At 33.4% G+C, this 6,934-nt stretch overlaps 1 long non-coding RNA gene across 1 annotated transcript; it reads left to right on the forward strand.

Moving 5' to 3' along the window:
• Positions 1-3,621: 3,621 nt before the first annotated feature.
• On the forward strand, positions 3,622-6,504 carry LOC133180057 (uncharacterized). The gene is made up of 5 exons (XR_009720261.1): positions 3,622-3,695; positions 3,790-3,911; positions 4,185-4,274; positions 4,497-4,571; positions 6,437-6,504. It is a non-coding gene; the product is annotated as an uncharacterized LOC133180057 (long non-coding RNA).
• Positions 6,505-6,934: the final 430 nt, after the last annotated feature.

Raw genomic sequence — 6,934 nt, forward strand, 5'->3', positions numbered from 1 at the left:
TTTTCGACCCCTACCCCGATTAATTTTTATGACCCGGTGGGTCATGCTTTTCTCCCGATTTCCTGATTTGGTTCGAAATTAGTTTGCGCGTTTAACATCCAGTTATCAACCCAAGCTAAGCTGTCTTGGAGCTACGTTAATAATGCCGATGGCTATAGACTGCTCAGGTAAGTGTTGATATTTATCGTGAGTTGTTTTGACAACCCGAGGGTTTAAATCATTGTGTGCAAGGGCTTCCGCTAGAAAGAGATCTTTATCAGGGCCAGTGAAATCAAAGCCAACAAAAAGAAAACGATATATATGTACTTTAAACGAATCTGGGAAAAGGAATTTCCATGGGAGTATGTAATGAATGATTATTTTTCTCGTATTATTTTATCCAAAATAACGGCCTGTCAATGACGTCGCCATAATAGGGCTAAAATATATTCTTTTAATTTTCCATCTAATTAAAAATCTAAATACACCATCGGAGAGAGCGAACCTGAAAATGGTTTACACATAGTCTAAACTGATAAAATGAATTCCAGTCCATGTAAATTAATTAGATAGATAAAAACTGGGAATAAAAAAAACTTAATCTATCCAATAGCGTACAAATTCATTATAGAAGAATCCTTCCGCGATCTAAAAATAGTGCCATTTAACAAGTGAAAATACGACAATATTTTGAATGAAAATAAGTTTATCTTAATAAGTTAAATGACAACATTTGAAGTATATGTAATATTTTTTAACATTGTTACAATTTCTTTATATAAAGACGGAATGTTTACACTATCGTTCGCGGCGTAGTAATACACAGTGTAAGACAGAAAAATCTCACACTGCTGTCTCACACCGGACAAGTCAATCTTACACTGGTGATTATGCGAGAATAATCTGTACCAATCTCAAGATTTTCTGAGAAATCTCAGATTTTTTTTCTCAGCTGACTCGGAGAGTCGGAAAAATCTCAGATTTGAGAAAAATCTCAGATTAAAATAAAAAACTCAAAAGATAAGTCTGAGTTTGAGAAAATATTTGATTGGTGGCACAGTTCGGTGAGAAAAACTCAAATTTTCCGAGAAATCTCAGATTTGAGAAAATCTCAGCGTTGGTGGCGCCGAAGCCTGGTCTTCGACTAGTAGACCTAAAAATTGACCCCCTTTTAATGCAATGACAATGGCAAGTCTTTTCTCTTCATAAACCTTGTACAAATTATTATATGCTACTGCAAAGGAATTTCCAAAATACACGTTAAACTTTACAGCCGTTCGTTTCTAGAGTACGACCAAGTTTATCATTTTTTTTTGTCACAAGTCACCAATATATTGACGTCATCTTCACATTGTGATGTCACAAACATGGAGCAAAATATTACAGAACATCTGTTCCATACACAGCTAATTGTGCCACGTACGTGTAACGTATGGTAGCACATACCATATGTTACACGTATGTGAAACGTACGTAACACATACGTGTATTCCAACTGCACGTTACACGTACGTGGTATAACGTATGGATAACATGCGTGTGACAACATACGTTTCACATAACGTACGTGAAACGTGCGGTTGGAATACACGTATGTGTTACGTACGTTTCACGTACGTGTTACATATGGTATGTTCTACCACGCGTTACACATACGTTTATAAACGCATGGTTTACATGTGTATTGTCAACCACACGTTACACATACGTTAATGAACATGTGGTTTACATATGTATTGTCAACCATACGTTACACATACGTTAATAAACGCACGGTTTACATGTGTATTATAAACCACACATTACACATATTTCACACACAGGGTTTACATTTATTATCAACCACACGTTATACATACGTTAATATATGCATGGTTTACATGTATTAAAAACCACACATTACATGTACATTAATGACAAGTATGAGTGTTATCAGTTATGTGACATGTAGGTTAATAAAAATTGTTTTACATGTGTGTGAAAAGCTGGCTGTGTTTGAGAAGGCTGTACATTTTCTATATTAATGGTACTTTTACATACATGTATACGATAAATGTAGGTCAACTATAATTAAATTCAATCCTTTTTAATTCGTTTAGTTAATTAGTAAAATTATTATTTAATTTTTGTCAACAAGTGAAAAAAAATCCCTAAAAGTTTTATTGTTGCTGGGACTATATAATATTCTTAAACTGGTGACATTTTCAAATACTGTAACAGGAACTTTTTGTACAAAAGTACACTTCAGACCAAATACTTTTTTTTAATTAATAGTTAAGAGTGAATTTGGAGAACTAATCAAGATAATGTTTAACAATCAACAGGTCTGACACAATCTCTTGATTAAGCTTTATAGCTTGAAATAGCTATATAGCTTTATTAAGCTATTCAAAATAGCTTGATAAAGCTATTTATATGCAGGTTTTCACAAAAATGTTATTTGTACAAAATAGACAAAAAGTCGCAAGTATTTGACTATTCATATGTAATATGGGTTATCAAATCAACAACCCAAATCAAAGATAGTTCTAACATTGCAGCATTTGAATACTTTTAAGCAAAAGATGAATTTCCATTGTTTGGGTAACTGTACACTACCTTGTGTGAGTTGAGGCATGGATAAGTATGATTGCTTCTCATTGTACTGAATTATTACCAGTCAATTATCTTGTTGACCATAATTGGCCTCCTTTATAATTTCATTGAAGAGGTAACTGTATCAATTGCTTTATATAGCCCCCAAAACTTTTAGAACTTTGAGTACAAAGTCTCTTAAGGAGACGCAATTTGATGAGTGATTTTTACATGCATTATTTTCATAAGAGTTCAAGGTTGAATATCATCACTGCACCAAGGTGCGACTTTTTGTACATACTTGGAAAATAACACATTTGAGAAAAAAGTGTGATAAAATAGCTAAATCAAGCTATTCTGAATAGCTTAATAAAGCTATATAGCTAAATCAAGCTATATAGCTTAATCAGGAGATTGTGCCGGACCTGATCAATAACCTGTAATTCATGAAACAGAGTATTGCGTCCAACTTGGTCCAAGTATAAAATCCCTCTTAAAATGGGACCCTAGATCATAAGTTGCGTGGATTTTAATCATTATACTGTAATATATTTTAAAGATTTAACTTTTTTTTTCAAAAAAATAATATCATATCATGATCTATGATAATGATGATTAAAACCCAGTCACCTCTGAAAGCTCACAGGTGTGTGCATTGTTGACTTGTTGTGCGTGTTTTGCGTCTTTAATGTTCCAATTTATTTCACATTGTTTACCTTACGTCCACTTGCATGTCTGACATGGAGTAATCAGTTCGCATTAGTGTATAATTTACTCTTAGAGCAGTAAAACATAGTCTACATACAAGTACACCAATCTCGTAATATGTATATCGGATATCGGTAGAGGCACATAAAATTGAACTCGATCATCGGTAGATATAATCATTCCGAATTCGGGAGCAAAAGCTGAATTTGAAAAAAAAAAGAAAATCACGATAATTTCACAACAGAACTCAAATGGAATTCACCTAAATAGGTATTACATAATTATACAGTTGGTAGCGTCCGTATAACACTAAATATGTAAAATGTACGTTCCGGAATGTTCACCTCCGATTATTATTTACGTTAACGGGTGACGTCACTGGTAAGAAGTCTGACGTCTGCAAGACAGTGACTGGAGTTAGGCTAGGAGTAACGGTGAGGAATATACATAACATCAACAGTTATTTATTTACTTTATATTTCAGACTGTGTTGCATGTAAACTAACGGGTGTGTTTCTTTTATTTTAGTGTATAACATAATGTAAACTTAGTATACCAAATAAGTACGAAATTATTGACGCAGTCAACTGTCTTGGTCAGCACCCCAGCCCAGGCGTGAATCAACACTGGCACATTATATCAAAATTAAGGTGAGGTATAAAACATACTGTTATAAAAAATATTTATCGTAAGATTTTTTGAGCCTACCAATAAGATGCAAAAAAAACCCTTGATGGAAAAAGTTCCACCCACCCAATGTATATTTCTTTACAAAACATGTAGAGGAAATATAAATTATCTTTTAGGGCAATAAGGGTGTAACACTTATTTTTCAGATGTCTTTTTCATACTGTCCTTATGAATATAAATAATGTATTTTGAGATTGTGATTTTTTTTATGTGATTTTAAATGTACACTCCAGGATGGTGGCTGAAGCTCATCTCCTATGTAAACACCTAAATGCCAAGTCTGGACTTCAAAAACAGATTCTGAAAGTTTAACCAGCATTATGGTAAAACTCTTAAAAAAGAAATCAAATTTTCTGATCCCATTGCTTTTAGACTTGCAATTTAATACATATAATATCATGTAATGATGTGCATTACATTTCAATCACAAGAGGAGAAAATGTTAAATGTTATCAGTAAAATAAGTAATTTTTCATATTGTTTGTTTTGCTTTACAAGTCTGAAATGCAATTTTTTTTAACATATATTTTCTTTTTTACCCCAAGGACAAAAAGTATACACTTCGAACAGACACAAAAACATATAGGTCCATGCCAAGCTATGAAAGATTTATGCTGAGGGTAAGTTCTATTATTATATAGAATTTAATTGTCAGACATATGGTTATGTCTAAAATTTTACTGTTGTATTTATATCAGTGATAAGCAATATTTTGCACCTGAGCTGACTTACATGTAATCACAAAAAAATGTTATAACTAATTAGATAACCTGAGTCAGTCATGACCTATTGCTATCTGTTTTTAGCTCACCTGAGCTGAAAGCTCAAGTGAGCTTTTGCTGATCACATTTTATCTGTAGTCTGTCTGTCTGCCTAGCTGTCCGTCTGTCTGTAAACTTTCACATTTTCGACTTCTTCTCCAGAACCACTGACCTATTTCAACCAAACTTGCCACAAACCATCCTTGGGTAAAGGGGATTCAAGTTTGTTCAGATAAAGGGCCACACCCTCAATAAAAGGGAGATAATTAAGAAATAGTGAAAATTTAGTGGGATGTTTTAAAAATTTTCTTCTCAAGGACCACTGGGCCAAGAAAGTTGAAACTTATAGGAAACCTTGTATGTCAAAGTGTCAATTCAAATTTGTTTAAATCATGAGCCCTGGGTTTGGTTGGGGCCACAATGGGGGATCAAAGTTTTACATAGGAATATGTAAGAAAAAATCTTAAAAAAATTTCTTCTCAAGAACAGCAAAGCCTTGTTTAGTCATATTGATAAGGAAGCATCATCAAGTAGTGTAGATTCAAGTTTGTTCAAATCATGACCCCCCAGGGGTAGGGAGGGGCCACAAAGGGGGATCAATATTTTACATAGGAATACATAGGGAAAAAACTTTAAAATTCTTCTTCTCAAGAATAGCAAAGCCATGAATAGTCATTTTGAAATGGAAGCATCCTCAGGCTGTGTAGATTCAAGTTTGTTTGAATCATGATCCTCTGGGGATAGGATTGGACCATAATGGGAGATCAAAGTTTTACATAGAATATATAGGAAAAAATCTTCTTCTAAAGAACAGAAAAGCCATGATTAATCATGTTTATATGAAAGCATCATCAGGTAGTGTAGATTCAATTTTGTTCAAATCATGAACTCTGGGTCAGGGAGAGGCCACAATTGGGGATCAAGTTTTTACAAAGGCATATGTAGGGAAAAATCTTTAAAAAATTTCTGCTCAAGAACAACAAAACCATATGTTATATTAATATTTCTTATGGCCTGCGGGTGTGTCATCACTTTGACCCAAGGTCATTTGGGCAAGTTCAAGGTCACTGACAGAAAAAAATCATAATTCGTGTTTACACAAAGATTGCTTATGACCTGAAGGTGTGTCATGACCTGACCCAAGGTCATTTGGACAAGTTCAAGGTCACTGACAGAAAAAGTTCATAATTCGTGTTCGGTCTGTATCTTTCCTATGGAGGATAATTTTGGATGTTGGGAGTATCCGCTTCACACAAAGATCGTTTATGACCTGAGGGTGTGTCATGATCCTGACCTATAGTCACATACTGTAGAAAAAATGGATAAATAATGCATCCATACTTTCCAACAGAGAAATACTTCAAAAATTGTTATTAATTTTTCAATGTAATAAAAAACAATATTATTATTAGTATTGCTGTTTTACTAGGCTATGCCAAAGTTTCATTCATTAAAAAAATATAATGAGCAATTACTGGTAAATTTTCTCTCTAAATGTATAAACAATTTTTGAACACCTTTTAGATCCTATTAAATACTAGTATTAGTGACTTGGCATCTTCTCTGAAAAACCCAGTGGGGGGTATTTGTCCATATTGGACAGTTCTAGTTTAGTTCTAAAGGAAGTCAACCAGGAGTTATATGTAGAAAATAATAATGTTCTGAAAAAAAACTATGTGTTTTTCCATATGCAAATTCATTTAATATTTTCTTTTTCTTTACAGATGAAAGGGAATTGCAGAAGAATGAATTGATGTTAACATCTCAACATTAAAATTGGCTTAAATTTGAATATGTCTTTTGTTGTGATTGCCTAAAGAGCAATTAGGATCAGGAAATTTGAGGTGAAGGATATCCAGATATGTACCTTCAAAATGTGGATCATTCAACAGATGAAAAGAAAATAAGCCCCTGAAGAAAATTATGTCAAATGCATGAAATGAATATTTTAATTGCACATCATTTTTGTTTCACGCATGTTTACAATATATATGTGAAAAAGAATGTTCGGTGGTCAAAACATATGTTTAACCATGGTTTGGCACATGTATGGTACTTATACATTTATCATATGAGCAGTGCATTTAACAAACATGTGAAACGCATGTTTCTAAAAACATACGTTACACACACGTTGAACGTACGTTATTCATACGTGAACCATATGAATAACGTACGTGTGCAACATGTGTGTAACGTATGGTAGTCAATACGTATGTTTA

Source organism: Saccostrea echinata, unplaced genomic scaffold (genome assembly GCF_033153115.1).
Source record: "Saccostrea echinata isolate AGI-Se365-2 ecotype Australia unplaced genomic scaffold, CSIRO_AGI_Sech_v1 ptg000005l, whole genome shotgun sequence".
NCBI lineage: Eukaryota > Metazoa > Mollusca > Bivalvia > Ostreida > Ostreidae > Saccostrea > Saccostrea echinata.